General features: G+C 42.5%; 1 protein-coding gene across 3 annotated transcripts in view; it reads left to right on the forward strand.

Moving 5' to 3' along the window:
• Dnajc5b (DnaJ heat shock protein family (Hsp40) member C5 beta) overlaps positions 1-25,202 on the forward strand; it is an 84,532-nt gene that overhangs the window by 3,962 nt on the left and 55,368 nt on the right. Inside the window, exon 1 of one of the 3 annotated variants that reach the window (XM_028764546.1) lies at positions 19,889-20,012. The exons of the other annotated variants lie outside the window; for them this stretch is intronic. The gene's annotated coding sequence lies outside the window, so the exon portion shown is untranslated. Of the gene's footprint in view, positions 1-19,888; positions 20,013-25,202 lie in introns of those variants that run through there. 3 annotated transcript variants of the gene reach the window in all.

A 25,202-nucleotide genomic window follows, 5' to 3' on the forward strand; every position in this document is an offset into this window, starting at 1 on the left:
GATGGCCAGGATATACAAGAAAAACCTTTTATGTGTGCCTCACTCCCAGACAGCTTTCTCAATCTTGACCAGCACATTCTGGCTACCACAGATAGCCCCTCCTCCTCTGCCTGAAGACCGGTGTTACAAGCTGAGTCATGAATACCCTTCCTTTAAGTTGCTCAAATATCCCAATGGACATAGAAACAGAGCTGTGACCAAAGAAGCCATCTACCCCAAGTCTTGTCATTTGTGCTATTGAGCATCATCGTCTGTAAATGACAAAGTCTGCATTTTATGAGCCAGTATTGTTTACAAACTAAGGGCAATCCCCCAAAATGACGCTTCAATTGGTTGACTAAATTTTTGCAGAACTGAAGGTTGAACTCAGAGCCTCAAACATATGAGACAAGGTCACCAAGGTACACCTCACATCACAAATTCTCCTCTTTTGAAAAAGGAAAAGTTAGCATTTTTTTGTTTTGTTTTTTCAAGACAGGGTTTCTCTGTGTAGCCCTGGCTGTCCTGGAACTCACTCTGTAGACCAGGCTGGCCTTGAGCTCAGAAATCCTCCTGCCTCTGCCTCCCAAGTACAAAAGTTAGCATTTTTAAGAGGCTTCTTGTTATACTGGGTTATGTGGAAGGATCTGATTGATATGGTTTCACATTCCTAACTAATGCCCCATCCCCCATTGTAATACATCCTTTCGAAGTGGCTATCTTTACCCTAAAGAATTCAATATCAGATTCAATCCAATTCATATTTTTGAAAGTGTATGTGTCTGAAACTGTTTCAAGGGAACTGTTGTAGGAAAATGAAATACTGCATAGCAGGGCCTTTTTGAAGTCCAATGATTTACTTAACGTGATATGTACACCTGTAATGAGTTCAAAGCAAAGAAGAAACTATGTGAAGAATGTGTCTCCTTTGGACTTCACTGGGCCCACAGGGCTCAGCAAAGAAGAAGTGAAGTGGTCTGGAGTGTTTGCGAGCATTGGGCCATGGAAGGAGCCTTGAGGAAGAGAAACAGTATGACTGACCCATGCTTGGGGAAGAAAACATTTTCTCATGAAGATGTTGACCCCACAGGACTCACTGCTACTCACTCTCCCTTTGGGCTCACAGCTCCATAAGCCCAGGAAACAATTTGCTTCTCTTGGCTTGGAAATAGAAAACAGGAGCTGTAGAAACGTAGACACAAGGAAGGATGGGAAAGGTGCAAGAAGGTATCTGTCACGCGTCACACACTTTAGCTATGGCTAGGTCTGAACTAAACCTTGTTTGCTGGCTGGCTTGGGAGCAAATACCCTAAAGTCTGCATACTCCAGTTCTAACTCATTTTTTTTAACACACTTGCACCCCTTGTAGATTCCTGTCTCAACCTGAGACAGTACAGGAAGAACTAGTGGGTAACTGGAGTATTCTTGGATACCTAGGTCTACCTGTCCCCTGCTTTCGTCCATCTTGCCCATAAACTCACAGTTCTATGTCTTCCAATTGGTCATTTCTAGTCATCTCTGCCTGCTGCTACGTCATCACCTTTTTCTAAGTCTGCAGTTCTCTGAAACCCATTGGATACTCTTTCCAGAACAGAGAGATTGTTACTCCCCAGTTTAAAAATAGATGCTTGCAAAACAAAGACTCCATTTGCTTGGTCTTCAAGGCCCTTTATGCTTAGCTTTGTTCAGTCATCCATTCTCTCATTTCTTTCTTTTCTGCATCCTCAAAACCCAGATGGATCTGGCTACTTTCAACTTCCTGTCGTCTCAGCACTCATCTCTATGGACTTCACGCAATTGTTTTTGTTTGTTTGTTTTGTTTGTTTAGCATTTCTGAGGCTGAATTCCTAAGCCATATCCTCTACCAAGGCTTTCGTCTCTCTGTTGTACCTCCTCTATTCATGACATTCTTGTTGTATACAACTTTTTGAAGGTTGAGCCGAGTAGTTTGGAAGACACAGGATACAGAGAGGAGAAGAATGTTTTAGACAGGAAATGGCATGTGCACAGGGAAAAGCATGCCCTTGGGAGCTAAACAGGGTTTGAGTGCACAGGAAGGAATTGGCAAGAGGTTACTGTGAAGAAAGAGGTAGGAGCCATGTCTAAGCACCCACATTGTTTGCTTAAGTTTAATGGGAAGGTTTGAAGGGTTAGGAGCAGAGTGAGGAGAGAGTGATTTCTACGTTTTGAAAGAATAGTATTGAGAACACAGAAAAGACAGGAATGGAGAAAAGACTGGAGAGGGCCCCAGTTAGAGCCTGGGAGGATAAACCTCTGAGATGAGTCTGGTCTAGGGTAGTGACAGTGGGAAGGCAGTGGGGTGGTGGACTTACAGACCATCAGAACAAATGATCAGGCCTGGCTGAATGATCAGGTATGGACCCAAATGAAGATGAGACCAACAAGTGGCCAAAACATTGTAACATAAAGGCATGGTATCACATCCTCTAATACCTACTATGGAGACTGGCCTTTATATTATATTACAGAAATCAACAAAAAGATTATTTATTTTATTTTTATTTACTTATTTTTTTATTTTTGCTTAGGCATACCTACACTTTTGTGGGGAAAAAAAACCCATTTTTTTTTTGAGATACAATCTTGCTTTCCATGTACTGGAATTAGAGGTCTGTGCCATCATACTGTGATACATAACTTCAATTTTTAAAGAAAACACTGAAAGTGTCATGGAGGGCCAACTGGAAAGACTGGTCATTGCTATTGAGGTGGGATGCCTCACTGCTGACAGTGCACAGGGCTTAAGGCAGTGTGCCCGTCACAGTTATGGAGTCCTGGCATATGAAAAAAAGTTATGTCATTTTGTTGAAAAGTCTACGTGCACATAATTTTTTTTCATGCAATATTATTCTAGTGAAAACCAATTTGCCCCTCCCTCCCCGTGTCCCAATCCACCTCTGTGGAACCTCCCACTTTATATATGCTCCAGAAAAGTCTATACAAACACAAATGCGTCTGAGCATATGGTTACACTCATGTTCTCCATGTGCTGTTCTCATGCGTATATAGAGATCACCTTTCTTTCATGTGACATGAATAATGTATACTTTTCTGTGATTTTTAGAAAACTAATTCCTCCATATGTTCACTTTTATTGAAGTACAATCATGCAAAATAAAAAGCATTTATTTGTTGGGTGGTTGTGCATGTGGGTGCATGTTGGGTTGAATTTTGGGTCCCGCATCTGCCCCCACCCCCAAGGGGCTAGGCGGCTCAAAGAGGCAGAGACAGCCGGAGCCTCAGGGGTGGGGAGCACAGTCTGAGGTCCCGTGGGGAGCCAGGGCTCTTGGTTTGGGTGTTCTTAGGCCAAAAGGCAGCTCGGAACGAGCTGGTTCTCAGACTCTTGGGCCACAGCCCAATACCAGTGTTAAATTCTGAGTTATACTATCACGTAATGTTGTATGGACTGAGCAGATTATATGGAAGTGTGTGTGTGTGTGTGTGTGTGTGTGTATCCATGTTTAGGTGTGAGTAAAAGAAATAGAAGGCATGAATTAATGAGAGAGCAAGGAAAGGTACATGAGAAGGCTTGAAGAAAGGAAAAGGAGGATGGGGAAGTTATGCAATTTAAAAATTCAAAAAAATTAAAACAAGATAAAAGATATTGACATCAGTTAAAAAGGGACTATTTTGCGAGCAACATTGTGGTTTATTCTGAATTGGAATGAGGGCTCCAGTACATCTTACTAACTAAAGCTATGGCTCCATGCACTAGGACTATAGTGACATTTGTACATTTCTCAATGACTGGGTGATGCCTCCACAGTCACTGCTGTGACCATGCCCTTTGTTTTTCTGAGTATGTTTGCAGGAATGTTATGCTCTATGGTCCTTGAAGCAAGCATAGTACCATGTGGTATATGTCCATCTTTGAAGCTACTTCTTTCTGAAGGTTGGGTTTTGGTTCTCCATGAACAAGACCTTCAGATCTTCCAGTTGTTCTAAATGAGTCCAGCTCTTGTCCTTGAGAAAGCTTCTAGTACTTGCCTTTAGCAAGGCTCTTGAAATCTGGCACCTTCTGATCTAGACATGCTTCTATGTTTAGGCCTAATGATTTGTTTTTTAAAAAACATGAATATGTTTCTATTTTATTTTATATTAGCTTACACAGATCTGCTTTATGCTTAATGTCTACAATGAACATATCTACATTCACTTTGTAGATCCCTTATGCATGAATGTGCAAGTGAAGTATGGTTTTTTTTTTTTTTTATAAATAATTTATTTATTTTTGAACATGAAATGCTTTTTTATAGCATGTTTTACAAGGGGAGGGGGTAAGAGGGGCCAGGTGGTGGAAAAGTACAAAATCTTCTTGGCCTGTGCCTTGAAACATGTCATGGTCTATACGGTACACTGCCTTGAATTATGATCTACCTGCTGTTCTTCAGAAGATATGGTACACTGCTTGAGTTATGGTCTCCCTGCTATTCTTAAGATTATATGGTACACTGCTTTGAGTCTATCTGCAGTTGCTAAGCAGGATCTTGCAGTTGCCAAGCTTCAGAGGACATTGTGCAGGTGGGGAAAGGTAGGGGGTGAGGGTAAGGGCGAGGGTCCTGGCTTCTGGCATCTCCCCCTTCTCTGTTTAGTTAGAGAAGGCATCTTATGATCAATCCCAACTATGTGAATTTTGAATTTGGATGTCTAATTATGGGGGGTCTTAGACAAGTTCACAACCCCAAAACACTGATGTGAGACGAGTCACATCGATGGTCGAAGGATTTAGGCTGTCGACGATGGGCAACGTCAAGGGACTCCGATGTGGGTGAAAGGAGGGTGAGGGCCCTGTCTTAGGCCATGTAGGCTGCACCCACTCCCAGCACCACGCACTCGTTTTCGGCTGCATTGGGTGGGCCCCTGGGAAGTGGACCTACAATAATCCCGTCATTGGGCTAACTCACAGCCATCCTAGTCCCATGTAAATGTTCAATTTACCAACCATTTGTCAGTTTGGGGTGTAATATTGTCATAAAGGAAGGCTCCCCAATGTTAGCGGCCATATCAAGGGCGGCCTTGGTTTAGGAAAAAGCCAATTTTTGTTGTGGTGATCAAGAGGCCAAGCTCTCTATCGAGAGAAACGGGGGCAAAGCCAGGCATACCAGGAACCCTTCTGGAGGGCGTGGAAGTCTAGGGGTCGACCTTAGGGGGGAGGCAGGGGAACTGGGAGCTGTGTCAGTCTCCTGCGGAGTCACTTCTGGATCCTCTTCAATTTTCGGCTGATGGTAATGAACTTCAACCGTCTTCTTGATGGCAGCATCAACCTGGTTCCGTGGATGACAGGTCGCGGGTTTTGATCTCTGTCTCGCTTAATCTTGATGTCCTGCGCACATCCTCTCAATGAGGGTCTGTCCAGAGGGGTCCGTGCCTCGAGCCCCACGTCTGGGTGCCACATGACCCGACTGGCAGGCCCTAGTTATTCGTGGGGGCGAGGAGGACTGCAACCTGCTATTCTTCAGAAGATATGGTACACTGCTTGAGTTATGGTCTCCTTGCTATTCTTCAGATGATATGGTACACTGCTTTGAGTCTATCTGCAGTTTCCAAGCAGGATCTTGCAGTTGCCAAGCTTCAGGGAACCTTGTGCAGCTGGGAAAAGGTAGGGGGTGAGGGTAAGGGCGAGGATCCTGACTTCTGGCCCATCTGGATTAGAACTTCTAATGGCAGGCATCACGGGTGATTCATTTTTGCCTGGAAAGAAAAAAGAAGGGGATTCTCAGGGAGATTTCTCTTCCCTGGATGTAAATTATTATTCATCGTATTTATGGTTGGGCCTGGCTTTGTGAGTGTATCTATTTTTTTTCATTAATATTTATGGTAGCCGGTTAGCTGTGCCTTCTGTGGTATTGGGCAGGCATATCAGTCCTCAGCTCCATAAGGGAACTGGGACTGGGGCATTCCCTTTATGGGTATGAGGGTCCTTCCCCATATCTGTGGCAAAGTTTTGTTGGTCTTGGTGGTGCCTGAGGTCACCAACATGGTCAATAAGAGATTTGCCATGAGCTTTCAGCTTTAGAGAGAGAAAAGTGAACAAGGCATGATGGAGAGTATTTCAGGGGGGCTCCTTCTGAGGGGGTACCGTTCCCCCTCTTTTATTTTTAAAGCCAATTTTTCAGAGTTCTTGTAAAATCAGGGCAGAAGTGCCAACAGTTGCTCCTTCTACACTCAGAGAGTCATGAAGACCTTATTTAAGGATATATAAATCTATATTTATAATCTTTTGTCAAAGGACTTTTATAGCACCACTGACAATTAATCAGACTATATGATATATCGATTAGAAATAGCTTTTTCTACTTTTTGTGAGATTACCTCTCTTCTGTCAATTAACTGTTGAGGAAGTTAGGGTTTACCTCTCTCTTGAGAATATTGATCAGAGAGTTCAGTTCACAAAATTCCTAGGCAAATGGATGGAGCTGGAAAATATCATCTTGAGTGAGATGACCCAATCTCAAAAGAACATACTTGGTATGCACTCACTGATAAGTGGATATTAGACCAAAAGCTCACAATGTCTAAGAACCTACATATAGACCACATAAAACTCACATAGAAGAAGGAAGACCAAAGTATGAATTCATTGGTCCTTTCTAGAAGGAGTATCAAAAGTTTCAACCAGAACTCCCAAAGTCTAAACCAGAGAACACAAAGGGAGGGACTCACACACCTGTATAGGGAATTGAGGGTGTCCTTGTTAGACTTCAGTGAAAGTGGAGGGCCAAGGTCCCCGAAAGCTTGGATCCCCTACTGTGTGGGAATTCGAGAGCAGGGAGATGGGACTGGGAGGATGTTTAGAGCACACCATTACAAAAATTAGGAGGAGTGGGTATGGGATAAAGGATCTTGGGGGAGAATGAGATAGGAGATAACACTGAAAGGTAAATACGTATAATACCCAATAAAAAACCCACACAGATAAAGGATTTTTTTTAAAAAAGGGAGTTTACTTATCTTAAATTAATTTCAAAAGTTTCTAGGAGTTGCAAATTGGCTAAGATCCTATTTTAAGCTCTCCACAAAAGAAGTATGGTTTTTATATGTCCTCTTGTCCTTACTTTTTGTATAGCTCTCAGCTGCTGAAGCACTCACAGCTTCAAGCCACTCACTGGTCCTTCTGTCACTAGTAGTCTCTTTCCACCATTTTTATATTGTCAGTCACAAGAAGGGGTCCCTCTGCATTCACATGAACTCAGAGCTCTTCTTGAGTCACCTATCGCTGTTATATCAACTTGTCTTATTAGATTCATGCGCTTCTTATAAGAAATTGTTTTTTTTTCTCCAAATATGTGATAACCAAAAATTCCTGTATGTATCCAGTTACATCAAGGGCTTAATTATAAGCTGAGAAATTGTAATAGCCCGCCCACCCCACCCCCAATCCCACCCCTGCAATCAGGCAATCAATGTCTAGTTCTTTGTAAGTCAGAATCAAAGTCCAGAGAAATAAAGATTTTTACTTCCTTTTCAAAGATAAAAAATTCAACAATGCTGATGAAGATCTAAGATACCTTGATGTTTAGAGCCTCCTTCTGATGACACAGAGCCTAAACATCATCTCTCGACCTCCAGGCCACCCTGGAATCTGACAAACCTTGGTGGTTAAATGACTGCTTGAATTAAATTGTTCTTAATGGTTTTGTTGGTTTTGTCCTGGGAAAAGTTGAGACTTGGTCCCTGTTGTCTTTCATACTATAAGTTGTAACGGACCATGTTTTTTTCTCCTCCAATTGATATTTCAGTTGAAGGTCTTCATTGGGAAATGAATCTTTTATCTGTCCTAGTCATCTGATAGTCTTTGTAGACTTCTTAATGTTCCTTGCAGGATCTGTGTTTTGGGAATCTAAGTCAACACTAGGAAATCAGTGACGTTCTTTAACCTCATTGACAGTCAACTGTCCATTTCCTACATCATCCTTTCTTGTCGAAGTCACACTTGGACAGACAGGAAAAGATTACACTAGCTGGAGCCCCAGGTCCTACATTTTTTTCTATTTCTTCCTTACAAAGTATTTAAGGCACCTTTCTACCTTCAAGATACAGAGCATCTCCTCACTGGTGTCAAGGATGCAGTTGGTCTTCCTTCTACTGACACTACTTGCTGGCCCATGCTGTTCTGTGGATGAGCCCTGCAGATGGGGAGGTGGGAACTGTCTGCACTCTCTTCTCCTGGTTTCCTGCCCTTCTCCCCTTCTGTGCCTCTGTGATTTTGTGACTTTCTTCTTGGGTCCATGCTTGTGAGAGCCACTCACTATCTGTACACAATGCAGCAAGTGGTAGCCAGAGTAGTTTCTTGACTCTAGCACAACCAGGTTTGCTTTTCAGTGATTTCCTCATAGCAAATGTACTATAAAAACATAGCACAAATAATATGATTCTTAAAATTCATAGAACTATACAAAGAGGAGGAAATAAACAATAGAAATCCAAAATGTCTTACTCAGGGAGTCAATCTCCCTTCCCCAATTGGGTTTAGAAGATCAGATCTACCTACTGAACAGCACACTATGGTAATTTTCCCTGCTACTAAAAACAGAATTCAAGTACCTTTACAAGCAGATGTTACTTTTTTAAAACTAATATTAACATTTTAAGAAAACACTGTTTAATGTGTACTATATTTGGGTTTCCCAGAGAAACAGAACTAATAAGATATATTTATAAAATAAGGTATTGATTTTTACAATTTGGAAGCTGACAAATCCTAGGATCCAGAGTGAGCAGTCCTGAGACCCAAGGAAAGCTGGAAAACAGATCTCTCTGCATTAAACTGTCTTTCAAGAGATCAGGGAGATCTGTCCTTTAATCTTAGGGAGGGTAAGTTTGTGTTCTCTTCATGTCTCTAACTGAAGATGAATGGCAGCTGCTTTTGGGTGTCTACTGATTGAAATACTAATTTATCCTAAACCCATTCACACAAAAGAGTAAGGTTGGAACAAATATCTAGGTACCCTGTAGCCAGGCAAGTTGGCATGTAGAATTAACTATCACACCAGAGAACAATTAATTCAAACAGTGATCCTAAGTGGAAAGTCATCCAGTCTCCATCTGATAAAGACTGTTTACTTGTACCACATTTGTACATTTTACAAATGCAGAAAGAGGTCCAGAGAGTTGAGTAAGTTTATCTAAGCAACTTAGCTTGTTAAAGGGAGAGCTGGGATCCCAACCCTCTTACATGCCTTAATTGGGTGTGGGCAGTTTCCCATGTGTCTTGGAGTTCCTCCTTCCCTAAGAAGAAAGAGCACCGAAGGCATTAGCTGTTGCTCAAAGCTCAGGGAAAGCAGTGTCCTGTCTTCATGTGTGAACATGCTGGACTTGTGCAGCATGCGTTAACTAGAAGGGGCCCTTCTCCTTTGCTTTGAAAGGCCATGGAACATTAACAGTAGTTTACTGAAAGCCACACCCATGTGCTTTGTTCAGATGTCCACGCTTCAGGTTTACTACAGCTCTGTGCTCCTCCACTACCCACTCTGCACAAGAGGGGCAGCGTGCCAGGCCTGCCACAGGCTGTAATGGATAAGGATTCTGAGGCATCTCTTCAAAACTGTCCCCATGGGCCAGTCCAATCCTGTTCATTCCTCCCCCCAGGGTTTTATAAACAGCTTAAAATGTTCACGCATCAGTCATGCGGTAGGTGCATGCTGCCTGCTGACTCATCCAGTATGGGCTGGGCCTTCCTCTCTGGAGATGGTGCTTGTTCATGGCCTGACCCAGTGCTACCATCCCCTTTGTCCATGCCAGCCTTCTCTGCACTTTAAGAAAACACTGTTTAGTAGCACTCTTAACTATAAGTGCCTAAATCTATCTTATATACAGATTCCTCTGTCCTGGGCTCCTATAGCCCTCTCTGGTTGCTCTTGGAGTTTCATTCATCATGAATGAAACAGTTCCCATAGTGCTATTGAGTTGATTTTGACAACAACAAGCACCTAATTTGTTTCAGAGGGAAACACAGACTGAACAGAGTGTTCAGTTACAAGCCATACCTCCCGGGCCAGGTCTTCTAGGGTAGCCTATAGATATCAGCTCTGATGATATTGGAGTGAGGGAATCCTCCTGGGTCCATCCAGTGTGGACAGATCACAGAGCAGGCCACATCTGGGGCAGCATTTGTGGGAAGGCTCATGTTGACAGTCATCATCATGCACAGCAATATAGGCACAGTGCATAGAAAGATGTATTAGAAGGAAAATGGGAAGAGAGGGGCACATATTTTACTGACTGAAGCAGGGCTCCATGGTTGTCATGCTTCAGTAGAAGGTCCAAGAAAGTGCTGAGAGTCCTATCAGCTGGAATTGTGTTGGGTGATGCAGTTAGGGCCTCTATTCCCAGCAGAAGTGGCTTTAGCTGTAAATATCTTCTATTTACAGAAAACCAGCTAATGGTTTAAGTATATGGCACTTCAGTCAGTGAGTTCTCCACAGCACTGTCACAGCCTGTACTCAGGTGCCTCGGTCTTGTGGAGTTTTCCTTCAAGGAGAACTTGGTCTGACTTTCCAAATTCTGTGACCTATATTATTGAGGGTGGCCAGTCTCAGGCAAGGCTTCTGAAAATGGTGGACCCATTGGTATACAAGGAAACAAGATCCTTAGAATCAACAATGTTCAAATGAGAAGATAAGCATCTTGCTTTCAGGGCTGTTCCACCTTTTCTTTTAGACTGGAATAAACAAACTGCAGGTGCTTTGCCAACAGCGGAGGCACTTTAGAGAAGTAGCACTCTCTAGAGATGGATAAAACTCTGGGAAGTAGCTGGTCCATGGTGACCAAGGACTCTCTAGAGCCTGTGGAAGAACCTACTTCATACATGATGAGGATTTTCAGACTTTGGAGTCATGTTCCTACTTGGGATCTGCTAACAACTGTGATTTCTGTATGAAAGTGTTGTGGGCCTGGTTTGCTGGCTTGTAAGACTTTGTCTTGGTTATTGCATGGGTCATATATATCCATGAGAAAGTACTTTGTTGACAATATAAAACCATTCCCCCCCCCCCACCAAGTTAAGAGTTGGTGTCTTTTGCTAGCAGCAAGGTGGGCATGGGGAGGAGACTGGGGCATACTGGTGTAAGCCTCTATTGGATCCATGGGAATGTGTGAGCTCTTCCTGGGAGGAGCCAATGGGTTCCTATGGGTAACACTGTACTCACTGAGAGGCACACAGCCAAGTGTGGAGAGCTTTGAAGAGTTAGGGGTGTTGACAAAGGCATAGCTAGCTAGACTTGGTCTGAGAGTCTTAGCTAAATAGGCACTTTGATGGAGAAAGGGGCACAGCTGACAGATTTAGGGAGCGTAGATGTGTCAGTGAGTCATAAATGTTCAGAAGGGAGGTGGCTGACAGGACAGGTCATGGTGAGTGTGTGCGAGGCCGGAGCCTGCTGATGACACCAAAGGTGAAGAGCCAGTGTAGGATAAGGGACAGTAAGGGGGATGGAAGTGGTGACTGGGAGGGACACGAGGTCAGGAAGGCCCACAGCCTAATGAATGGTATGGAGAGAGTGAGATCTATGCCAAGGTTACATGAGGAGATGAAGAACCAGATTGAGGCTGTTCCAGGATGAGTCTGTAGGTAGCAGGGATACCAAAGGTCAGGGCAAATTATCTGGAAGAGCTAGAGGGAAAGGATATGGATGTCCAGAAACACACATGAGATTTAAAATTTGATATGAATTACATATAACCTAGTTGGTACACATAGAATCACCATTGTGTCTGCAGGATACACGTGAGAAATATTTTGAAGTTGAAAATGACTGCTTACAGTTACTCTCTTTTTGAACACTAGAGGGCAGCACAGCCATGTAAAATGGCAGGTCAGCTTTGTGTTCGGACTGAACTGTTTATTTGAATACCCGTATGGAGTTTTAAAGAAAGTTACAGAAAAGGCCTTTTAAAGCTGTGCATGCACAGGGGCCTTATGAGCCTGGGGCAGAGAGACCTATAGATAAGTACTTGATACTCACCCTCCTATATCTATCTTAGTTAGGGTTACTATTGCTGTGATAAAACACCATGACCAAAGAAACTTGGGAGGAGAGGGTTTATTCAGCTTATACTTCCATAGTACTGTTTACTACTGAAGGAAGTCAGGACAGGAACTCAGAGCAGGATCCTGGAGGCGGGAGATGATGCAGAAGCCATGGAGGGGTGCTGCTTACTGGCTTGCTTCCCATGGCTTGCTCAGCCTGCTTTCATATAGAATCCAGGACCACCAGCCCAGGAATGACACCACCGACCATGGACTGGACCCTTTCCCTATCACTTACTGACTAAGAGAATACTTTACAGCTAGAGCTCATGGAGGTGTTTTCTCAATTTCAGATGCCTGTGTGTATCAAGTTGACATAGAACTAGCCAGGACTTTATACTTGTCAATTCCTAGTCACACATAAGAGCCACCTAGTCCAAGGGTCCATGTTTTTAGCTCTGGGGCTAGTCCTTCACTCTGACTGGGCTTGGTTGTAACGTAATATCTAAAAGTAAAGTCTGGTAGGAAGGGCACTGGGAGAAAAGCTGGGAGACTGTTTTGTTGTACATCTGTGGAGTTGTGGTGACAGGGACAGTGGAACAGTGTGTGTCTATGATGTGAAACAATCCAGAAAACTTTGTAACATTTCCCTACGAGTCTGGAAGGGGGAGGAGCAGGGCTGTAAGTGGGTAGTACATGGCTTGATGGTGGTGAAGGTCGGTGGGTCTGTTCTCCAGGAGATGGAGAGCTATAAGAACAACTTGTGGAAGGAAGGCAGAGTGGGCGGCAGGAGGAGACACCACCAGCAAAGGAGCCCATTTGATCCTGCATGTCCAGAATCCAAGGGCGTGGGTGTCAGTGTTGAATCTGCAAATTATCACTCACCCTGTTCTGAAAGGAGCCTTTCTACTCCCATCGCTGGGAGAGGCTGCTCGGCTGTGGGTGTACAGTTCCAACACCTCTAGTTGACACTTAGTAAGACTAAGATCCACAGGCTAGGATTGGAAGATCAAGGCTTGCAGTTACTGGCTGCTTGCAATTCAGCGAATTCTGTCTACTGGTTCCGTGAGCTGTTGCTACAGAGATCCACTGGGAACACTAGAGATTTATGCAGTCTCTGGTGTATTAGCAAAGTGGGCCAGGAGACAGACAGAGAACCACTCAGCCTCCCGATAGTGACCATAGACACGGGGACACAGATGTGCACACAAAGAAGGGACACACTTTGTCACTCAAAGCTCTCCTTTTCAACTCTTTAAATTTAACAAGAATATAAATGCAATTTTGTAGCTGAGCACCCAGTCCCATCTTCAGCTTTAACATTTCATGATTGGTGTTTGTCTTTGAGAAAAATCACATGACCACAAGTGACCAGATCACGTTCTTAAATGGACAGGGAATCCTAAAACCTCTGTGACTTCTGAAAAAAAAAAAAAGCATTTAGGGAGTTGCCAAATGTGGCATATGTGTGGTTTATCTTTAGCATCTCCTTCCCTTTCCAGGATACATCTGTTACCTAGGTAAAACTCCATTAGAAAGGGGGCTAAGATGCAGCTTCCTCTGAAGCCACCACCACACATACTAGATCTAGGTTTCTACGTGCTCTTTCTTTTGTAGGCTGCCTGACAGCATTCAGACAAGAATTTGCAGAACAATCTTTATAACTCATGTCCTATTAAAAGAGGCTTTTGCTCTGGACAGGGAGAACTTCCCTTGGTTTTTTTAGTTGACTAACACAGAGTCACTTGAGCTTAACCAAACAGGAGACAAGGGTTGCCTGTGGAGTCACCGGCCAATGTTCTGTTTACAGATACTCTGTCAAAGAAGGACATCTGTTGGACTCAAACCTCCTTGGTTTATTACAGCAGATTCTTATCATAAGTAAGCAACAAGGTGTTTAAATTTCACACATGTGAAATACACATTGCATTTTCAGGCAGGTGACAAGACTCTGTCAATATTTTCTCAGTCTCATAGTTCTCAGATTAGGGATTTACTTAAGTAAGGTGGGCCTTCGTTCGTAGTTCTATGTTTAAAACCATTACTTCTAGCTTTCTTGAGCTTACCTCATTCATTACCCACCACAGGTATGGATAAGAAAGGAAACAGCAAGCCTCAATTCCCCGTCCAATTATAACTACTCCCATCTTAGTCTTCTTTGTGAAACTATAGTATGAAGTGGCCCAATGAATACTTTCTTTTTTAAAAAGTAGTATAAGCATGATTCATTTAGAAAAAACTATAACATTGAAAGGGAGTCTCATGTATGGCTCCAGTCTGAGCCAGTCAAGATTCCTAGCCCACGGGCAAAGTTTGGACCAACAGATGGAAAAATACTAGGAAGGAAATGACAGGGGTGGGAAAGATGATGGTGAAGGAGACCTTAGTATTCTTATTGAAAGGAGCTCAGGGTACCAAGTGTGAGGAATGGGGAATTTGATAAGATATTGAGGGTTATTAGACATTGCAATGGAAGAGTCTCTTCAAAGCTTATGGCTGGCAAGATGGCTCAGCAGGTAAAGGGACCTCGAGTCTATCCCTGGAACCCCCACCCACATATACACATGGTGGAAAAAGAGAACCTATTCCCCCAAATTGTCCTCTGACCTACACATTCACACCATGCACATGACTTTGTACAGGCCACATGCAGGGACACACTAGGCTGGAATTCTTAAGGGAAAAGTCTGAAGTTCAGAGGGAATTTTTGTCAATGTGATCATGAAGGCAATATCGCCTACCTCCTGAGTTTTAAAACTAAGAAACTCTCTTTATTTTACTACTTTATGTGTCTTTAGGACTTAAGTGAGATAGTCTCATTAGAGTCAGCTACTCCAACCTTGAACACTGACATCACTGATGTCACCAGGTCTTATCACAGCCACCAGCCTCAACCATCTTTGACTCAACAAGCTTTGGTTAAAGTGCCTCACATGACAATAGGAAGCAGTTTCTATTTGTATAAATCACTCAATTTAGAGGTAAGTTGGAGGGTTGAGATAAAATCTGTTAGGATTGCATGTCCAAACTCTAAAAGCATCTCCAGTGCTCTAGGTTCTGATTTGGGGAGGGAGGAAAATGATAACCTCCCTTCCTCCCACTCTTTTTCCTCCTTCCCCTGCTCCTCTTCCTTTTCCTATTTTGTTACTTCTTCTTTTGAGACAAGATCTCTCTACATGGTAGCCTTGGTTGTCCCTGGAATTCACTATTTAGACGAGACTGGTCTTAGACTCACGCGAGGTCCTCCTGCCTCTGCTTCCTGAGTGCTGGGATTAAAGGCGTGTGCTATTACACCTGACATTACTATTACTTTTGAAAAAAAATTAAACAATATATTCTGATCATAGTTTCCCTTCTCCCAACTCCTCCAACTTCCTCACCCACCCAACCCCATGCCCTTCTCTCTCTCTCTCTCTCTCTCTCTCTCTCTCTCTCTCTCTCTCTCTCTGTCTAGAAAACAAACAAAAATAAGCTAGAATAAAAAATAAAAATACACAAGAATCAACACACACACAATCACACACACACACACACACACACACACACACACACACCTTCCTAATTGTCCAAACTAGCCCCCAGAAAGCAATGGGCTATAAAACTCTGTACTCTGTATATTGATATTTTATAATAGTCATGGGAAGTATGAAAGAGCCCATGTGCTATTTTGTGTTTTACAGAGGAGACATGCAAAGAGAACAGCTTGTGTAAATTCAAGAAAACGAGGATATTATTTTTTAATTACTGGAGCTTGAGCTAAATTCTGTGAAACCGAATTTGACTTTGCTCTTAATCACATGGATGCCGTTATCTTCAGCAAATGTTTCCTTAGGAAACCTGAGCTGTGGAAAATTCTTCCAGAGGGCAGGCACCCAGCTGGCAAGTGTTTTCCACAATACTTGGCTGAAGAGCTCTCTGCTTCTGCTCTCTCTGATGTGGGGTCGACAGCAGCTCCCAACTGGGCAGCTCCCTGGAACCACTTAGGGAGCTCTTTAGCTCAACCACACTGCAGGATCTTGCTTTGGGTTAGCTTGTATGACCCTCGGCCTGAGCATGCTTAGGATCATTGCCAGCCATTCTTGAGTGTTTTGATCTAGTTCTTTCCCTTTGGCTTCCTAAGGTTCTATACTTTCTACATATTTGTATAGTTGTCTAAATTAAAGTCTCAGCCCCTTGTAACTTTAAAATTATATAAAAATATTATTCACCATTTTATATAATTCTCCAGGTGGGAGACAATGAAACTCAGCTGTGAAACCAGGTTTTGTGAATTATCTTACCAAAAAAAAATTAAAAACTTATAAACATAAAACTGATAAAAATAACTAAGCACACTAGGAACTAGCCTGTTTGCTCTCCTGTGACATATAGCATTTGATCTACAGAGTCATTCTGCAGTTATGGTTGAGAAACTGTCACAGTGGTGGCTGACACCATCTTCATTTTACAGAATCAAAGAGATGATCTGTATTTTTCTTTCCAAATTCACTTAACATAATGAAGTCTGACCACATTATTGATCCCCATGAAACTTCCAAGTTATGACTTATGGTTAGATATGTAGCCCAGTGGCAAAGCATGAGATACTGGACTCCATCCCCTGCATAATAGACAAAACCAAATGAAACGCAAAATCCAAACCAACAAAAGAGCAGCAAAAACAAAGAAAACTATGGTAGCCTGAGTTCTACCAATGGTGATGATGATGATGATGATAATGAGGTGGAGGATGGTGATGATATGTAAACAGCTGTCACTAGGCAGACTTGTCATCTCTGTGATAAAATACCTGGTGAAAGAACTTAAAGACCAAAAGATTTATTCTGGCTCATGGTCTCGAGGGTTCCATCCATACTTTTCTGACTCCATGTACTTTAGCAGAGCACTGTGGAAGTACTGATATGTAGAGAAGGAGGCTGTTTATCTCACACACAAAGAGAAAGGGAGTAGGGACTATGCATGACCTTCCAAGCCACGTCTTCAGTGATGTACGTCTTCTAGGTAGGTCACCTCTCAAAATAACCGAACCACCTGGAGATGAGGGGTTCAGACCATGGATCCATGAGAGACATTTCACATTAGCACTATAGCAGTGATGTTTAGAGGTAGTATAAATCGTAACAGGGACAGCAACGTTGCCTTTATTTGTGTTGTTAGGAAGCCTTTATATGAAGATGTTTGCTAAAGGTCTGTGTCACTGTGCTGTTTAACATGAGCGCCATTTGAGCCTTGTGGGATATGACATTTAAACGAAAAACCATGTACCCTCAGATAGGTGTGTGGATTGTTTTAGTTGCATATTTAAGGGCTTTATCTGATGGGTGACATGCAAGATTCTGTGCTAATATATTCGTTATTTCTTCAAATAATCCTAACCTTATGTTTGAAAATAATTGTAATAAAGGTTCTGAAGAGACTCTAAGGGAAGAGTGAAGACTCTGTCAATGGTACACATGAAACAGATTAGTGTATTAGTTAACAGTAACCAAAATACCTAGCAGAAGCAGCCTGGGGAAGGGTTCATTCTGGCTCATGGTCTCACAGCATGGCAGAATAGATTTAGGGTAGGAACCAGGGATTGAATGTAGAGAAAATCTCATGTGCACTGTGTGAAAGCATCTCCTTCCAACATAAGCTGATTGCCTAATAGTTGGGGCAGGAAATAGAAGGTGGGACATCCAGCTGAGAAAGGCAGAGAGAGAGAGAGAGAGAGAGAGAGAGAGAGAGAAATGAGAAATTCTGGGAAAAAGTCAAGAGTGGGAGAGTCACTTCCAGGACTCAGAGGAGACAGATATATAAAACAGAAGAGAGGTAACCAGCCACGAGGCACACAGAGACTAAAATAAATGAGTTATATCAGTTACGAGCTAGTTGGAGAATGAGCCAAAGCTTATGGCCTAGGCATTTATCCATAAGTAAGTCTCAGAGTGGTTATTTCTGGCAACAGGGGCTGGGGTGGGAAATCCCGAGCCTACATGTGGATATAACTTTCAAAGGTTTGTCCATAGTGGCCTACTTTCACCATTTATCGCTACCACCTGAAGTTCCCAGATTATCCCAACAGCGCTAAGAGCTGGGGACCAAGTATTCAAACCATGTCCCTACTGGACATTTAGGTTCAAACAATGACAATTAGCATCTCAGGCCCCTCCCACCACCAGTATGGCTGTCATTTCAGTTGTTGCCTCGAGGAAGTTCCCTTTACTTGAACCTAGGTTTCTCCAGTGTGAACCACTCACACCACATAGTCTCCTGCATTTCAGATCAGTTGCTTCTGAGCTGTCCATCGTTCTCTTTTAACTAATACCATTTGAAACTCTTTCCTCCCAGAAAGTCACCCATGCTTTGGATAGATCCTTTAGTGATATGTATTCAGAAACCCTCTATGTATAGGTGTGTGATAGACAGCATCTTATATATACCAGTATGTATACCACGATGTCCCTTTTACTCCCCCAGGGTAAGCACTCAGGGCCTTTTTGTGTTCTTGCCCACCTGTTTGACATATACCCGCAGCCGCTCCATGTGGTTCCTTTCTGATCAGCTTGGTGGTTTTGTTCAGGGAGTTGCTGTGACATCTGTCTACTGTGTTCAATGAACTTGGAGCATCTACCAACAATCTCACGTTAATCTTCCCTGAATGTCTTTTGACCTCTGTCTCTTCTGTAATTCTGAGACCCACAACCCCAAAGACTATGTTCTTTTTCTCCTTCTTTGTTTAAACTAGTATTTCTCTAGCACTCAGTCCTGTGACTGGTATGAAAGAACAGACCTATAAGAACCTGTGGTTTCTATTTTGTTCTACTCTTTGTTGTTGTTGTTGTTGTTGTTGTTGTTTAAGTGCTTTCTTGCTTAAACAGTTCCACTTTACCCAAGAGTTTTGCAATACACTTTTAAAGACAATGAATTATGCAATACTAAAATATTTGTGACTTAAGAAGAATAATTAAGTGTGAAAAATACTAAATTTTACTGAAATGTTTGCTATTAAGTTGAATTTGGAGCACATGCTGTAATTCTTGTTTAAAGATACCCATACCTTGTTAACACAGCAACTATTTGTATTTCTTTAAAAGGACATTGTCTTAGGCTGAAATGATACTAGAGTTTGAATATTTAGCTCTTAGGTCTCTTTAGTGTTGTAGCGGCACCTCTATTTTTCCGTGTGATAGTTGCTTTCTAAACTGACTGGAAGTGAGGGTGAATGAGACTTTTGTTATTTGGCTGCTGAAATACAAACGCCCCCTAGAGGCGGAAGGTGTTCTGCAAGAGTTTGCAGAATGGCTTTAGGTTTCATTGTCCTAGGGAGGGGACTCCACCCTTAAGCCTCAAGAGTCAAGTTCAGGAGCAGCACAGGGTCCACCTGAGATTGTCATCAGTATGCTTTTTTTTTTCTCTTTTTGTGTGTGTTGTTGTTTTTTTCATGTGACTTTCTTGTGTGAGCACTTGGGACTGCTTAGACTAGAGATTAAACGACTGGGTGAACTGGGTGCCTCTTGACAATATGTTTATGTGACGCTATGGAGAGCGTTGTAGCAGTACAGTAAACCATCAAAATACCCCTTTATTATTTCCCAGTAATTTTAATTCAGACCAAAAAGACAATGAAGTCTGAAAGAAGCCACTCAGCAGGTAAGGCAAGCAAAGAAATCCTGCTAGGAGCACAGGGCTATTCCACGGTCGAGTCGGCTGAGCCATGCACCAGCTAGTGAAGGGTGGATGCTGCGTAGGTTCGGTGTCACGATGCTCTGTAATAGCAGACTGTATGGTCATGTATGTTTTATTCGGCCTTTGTTATGTTTTCCAAAGGGATAACCAATTGGCTGATAAAGTAACAAATGAAAAGTAACCCGACTCCACTGACCTGTGCAACCCAGCAGGAAGGATGGAAAAGAGGGGCCCTTAGCCTTGCCACAGTAGAACGGTATGGAGTAGAGCTCCGTTCCTCGCTGCCTCCGTCTTCTGTCTCTCTGCACATCTGTTTCCAGACTTGGTGAAAACAGCAAGTTCTTCCCATCGGAGGACAGAATTGGAGTCATAGGAACAGGTACTGTGGGATATTGAAACTGAGGCAGAATTGCCCCATCTTCAGGTTGCTGTCTATGTATATACTGATGTAATTAAGAAACATTTATGTCCAAATAGCAAATCTATGATTATGCTAGGGACAGTTGTTATTTTTGAAACATGGTGTGTTATTTACATTGTGAGAATTTTGCTCCACCAAATTGAATTTAAATGAGGAAATAGAAGTCACAACAAAATGGCAAGGCCTGTCCATTTCCCCAGTGACAGCCATTGTAGGGTGTTTTTTGTGTTGAACCAGCTAATCTCCCTGCCCACATTAATTTCTTCTAGGTATGAAAGAACCCTGCTACAAAAGGCATAGTTTAATTGTTTTTTATGTTTTCATAATTCACATACTAGTGATAGATGAAGCTTCTGCTTTAAGAAGAAAATCTTATCTCAACGTGGAAGAATACTCTTAGATTCCTGGAGTTAGAGCACTTAGAATATTAGTTTCATTGTGACTCAGTGCCCATTTCCAGTACAGCCAAACCTTTTTTTCAGTTCTAACTATGGTCCAGAAACAGGTGAGCAGCATGCAGTTTGGTGACATTGGCCACTGCTTTAAGGTGTTATGATGTTCATAGAATTATAGTGTAGCCAGAAAATAATTTTCAGTTCAGAAGGTTAAGTATTTTGTACTGCATGATCCAATGTCAACTACTTGATGACTTGGCAAGGCAACATTCCCCACCACTGGATGGCTTATCGCTGAAGGACTACGAATAAACTGTGAGGATGTGAATTTTGCATCGGAATATTAGGATTTAGAAATATTGAAAAATACTTGATGAAGATTACATTTACATGAAGGATTAAATACTGTTAGGGGCCCGTTCTTTACTCAGGTTTTTAGGAAGAGCAATTTTGGCTATGCTATCTAGTTGGTATTTCTTCATTTGTTCATATAAGGCTTTCTCTGTATTACTCTGAGACAAAGTGACACCTAAATAAATAATATATGAAGAGCCTGGTTTTGAGCCCAGCAAGAGATGTTATGGCTGCTTATGCACGGAGAAAGTTTGCCATTTGCCTGCACCTTCAGAGCCAGCCAACTAAAAATCACACTGGCCAAGTTTTCATTACATTCAATGTAGTACAAATGCCTCGGGGCATTTTTTAAGTACTTAATTTAATTGAGATACATTATATACCTAAAGAGAAATCTTTAAGACATAAGGCAAAGAAAGCATAAAATACGGTAAACTCCACACCCTCCATTGTGAGTATTGATCAACCAGTACCATAAAGCACTGTTGGATTTAACTTAGCAAGAATTAAGTTATAACACAAATTTCTAAAGAAAATGATGATTTGAAAAACTCCATAAACTGAAGGCTTACCACACCTACCTGGATACAGATATCGATGTAGGAAACTTAACAGCAAAATCTGTCTTCGTTTTTCCACTGGGAAGAGGAATGTGAGAAAGTGTGGGCCAGGGACAGGCAAATAACTCATGATGCTGTTTCCAGGACTTCTCTGGAAGGCTTAGGAATAGCCTGATCTCTCTGTTTCACACCAGGGGCAATTTTAAAGGCAGCAGCCTTAGGAGAAAATAATATTGCAGTGGTGTCTGAAGATATTGCCTGCCTTACCCTCAGTGGAAATTATGCTGAATCAGTATGCAAGCACTTTCATCTCTCAGAACCATAGGTGTCCCTTGTAAAGTATGTGAATGCTAATGGCCAAGATGCTTTGCTCACAGATGTAGATGCTTGTATGCCTGGTAAAGTGATACTGGTTATCAATCTAACACACTCACCTCCTGTCATGGACTGGCCAGCAGGGGGAAGCATTGAGAACCAGGCGCTATGGGATGGAAGGTGAAGACCACCTTTTCATGGCTGGCAAATACTAAAAGGCCTTTTCCTGGATGGGAGGGAGATGTCTCCCAGAGTCCAGAGAGTAGCTATTGGACTACTTGAAGATGCCTCAGGGAGTTTTGACATACAGAGAATCTTCTTTCCTACTTGCTAGGCTTACAAAACTGGCCTGTAGGCAGAAGTTCCTAAAATTTTATGTGACTCATGAATTTCTACTTTTTAATATCTCTTCTTTCTTTGGGAACTCCCTCTTAGTCTACACACAGGCTCACTGATGTGCTGAGCAGTGTGACCCTATCATGATAGCCCTTATTTCCTGCTGTCCCTTTTTGTAGCCTCTCACCCTGGACACAGCTGCAGGGCACTCAGGGCCCTGGTCAGGTACAGTGTACAGCTGCAATCTGTCAATGTCATCACATTCAGAGTTCTTATGAGGAATGAATTAAATACTGGCTGTGAACGTCTTTTATGAGTTGTGAAGCATCTTCCTCAGCATGAGAAACAAAAGAACACTGGCTTCAGAATCAGGTTGATCCAAACTCAACACTTACCTGTGTAAACATGACCAGTTTGGTTCCACTAGACTCAATTTTATCACTCAAAAAAAAAAAAACCTGGGACAATGACATAGGGATTCACACTTGTGTCCACTTGGGAGCTATCAACTCATTCTAAAAGGCTTTGTAAACTGTCATATAATATACAAAATATTGACTTACTATGATTAAAACAGTAAAAGATTGTCCACATCCTCATGACTGTGAGTTTAACCTGCTGATTTGGGTAGTGTCCAGAAAGCAGGTAGTGCTGAATAATTAGGTAATTACTTCTTGTAATTCCATTTTCACGGTGCTGCATGAACTCTGAGTGTTTATTAATTTTAGAGAGGGAGATAGTTATCCTGTGACTCGGATAACTTACATTGACATAACAAATCTATGCCTTCCCTGTGGGCAGACTTCAGAGAATGGCAATTTCTAACTAGGATGACAACCTATTTGTATACTGTGAATCCTATTCCTCAAAGAGGACCCACTAGGGAGCCACATCAGAATCAGAAGGTGTGTGAGGAGCAAGACCTGACATGACCTAAATGTTTCAGAGCCTCAGATCGTCATGATGCCAATGAGACTTAAATTCTTTGGATCTTCCCCCTGGGTAATATGTGAGTGGCACGGCAAGCCTTCACCTCTGTATCTGGCTTTCTATACAGGTCCATGTCTATTGTAGTTTGAATTAGAAATGTCTCCCATAGCCGTTTAACACTTGGTCCCCACCTGGCAGTGCTGTTTGGGAAGGTTGTGGCACCTGTAGGAGGTAGAGCATCCCTGGTGAAAGTAACTCACTGGTGGTGGGCCCTGAGGGTTTGTAGACTGGTCTTACTTCCTGTTTACTTTGTACTTTCTGAGCATGAGCATAGTAAGGCCAGCCAGTTTCCTGCTCTTGCCAGCTTTCCCTGCCTGTTGCCATGCCTTCCTTGCCATGAGAGATTGTATGTCTAAAAACTGTAAGACAAAACATCCTTTCTCCATTAGGTTGCTTTTGTCAGGGTATTTTATCACAGCAACAAACAGTAAAACCAAGACAACAATTTATTACTCTTAAAAACAACACATCAGTTTTATTATTAAGCTATCTGTTGGTTTCCATCTGGTTTTAAAAGCCCAGGAGACATTGACCTACTTAAGATAACTTATATCCAAGGCAGTTCTTCCCACATCTATCATGCCCTGTCCTCTCAGTTTGAATTCCTGCAATCTCCCTTAAAGACATTCTTCAGTGCTGATACCAGGATCAAGTGACATGACTCATGTAGAGATGTCTTGACACACAAAAGATATTCTATAAATGCTGGTTCCATGTTCTCTGTCCCCTTCATGTCACAAACTTTAACAGCCTTATTGGTCAGAATGTATCTACAAACCAGTACTTCGAACTCTAGACAGAGACCAGTAGTGAAGAGAGACATGAGAGTGAGCAATCATTGAAACACTGAGCATAATAACCACACTGTTCCCCAACCCACAAGCTGTGGAGATAAACCTGCCCTCACTGTTCTGTGTATTGCTCTGTTGGGCAGTCTAATCTATACAGTCATGGGATCCATCATCATCCCATGCAGATCCTTCCTGAAAAGGGGTTTGAAGGTCCACTCCTCACTCTCACTATCCCCATTAGCATCATCACACCAGCCCTAGTTCATAACTATGCCAATGGCTGTTTTGCTTATTAATCACACCTAACATACGTGCAATACAACCTGATGTACCGTCCACCCTCTTCTTTCCTGCCCTTTAAGGTGTTGCATCTTTCTGGTTTCCAATGCTCCCAAGCATTTCCAAGCATCCCCAGGGATATAACAAATGCTTTCATAAGTAAGAGTGGGTCATCTGAGACCTGTCCCTCTCTGACCAGGCAGCAGTGTTGCCTAACTGCTCTGTCAATCCTTTGCCTCTGCTTCCCCTGGAGAAAACTTAGGCCTATGACTACCAGAGACTGCTTCTCCCAGTTCTGGACCTTTGTCCTCTTTAAATCCTTAACAAGCATCTGGGTACACATCTCTTTGATTTCTAGCTTCTCTCTCCATAGGAGCTCAGAAATACTTCCTTAGGTTAGGTAGAGAATCAGTGACCATTGAGTGCTCTGGACTCCATCCTCTCTGAGCTAGGTCCCATTTTGAAGTAGCCCCTCCTTTAGGTTTTAGCCCTCAAACCCAGAAGTCCCCTTCAGTAGATAATCAGGAGTGTCTTTAGGCTGGGATTCAGGAGTTCAATCACTTATGCACAAGCATGAGGCCTGAAGTGGATCTACAGAACTCATTAAATCCAGGTGGGCATGGCAGCCAGCTTGTAACTCCAGCACTCAGAGGGACAGATGGCTCTCCAGAGCAAGGTGCTTATGGAGACTAGCTGTGAGGGTGAGCTCTGGGTTCCGCTGAAAGCTCCCTCAATCAGCATGAGAGAGAATGATTGAAGACTCTTAAGTTAACTTAAGTTGTATAGAAAGAGGGCAGGATTGTCAGAGCTGAGGGTTCACCTTCACAGTGCCCTGAAAACTCCAAATGATGCTTACTTTTCTAGAATCATAAAGTCAATTTTCATAAAGGACCTGTGTTTTGGTTGCAATGCTCAGTCTCAGACAGCACATTTCTCAAGCAAAATAACTCCTCTAGAATCTTCCTGGACTTCTCGAATCCAAAATTCTGGTTTTATTATTGGCTTTTGCAACGTCTGTAAATGGTTTGTTCACATTTCCGGCTTGAATAACTAATTGAATTGCCTTATATGGGTACTACTATAAACTATTTAGCAGATTGCCTTCAGCAATCTTTAGTTCTTTGCCCC

Source organism: Grammomys surdaster, unplaced genomic scaffold (assembly GCF_004785775.1).
Source record: "Grammomys surdaster isolate TR1022 unplaced genomic scaffold, NIH_TR_1.0 62, whole genome shotgun sequence".
NCBI lineage: Eukaryota > Metazoa > Chordata > Mammalia > Rodentia > Muridae > Grammomys > Grammomys surdaster.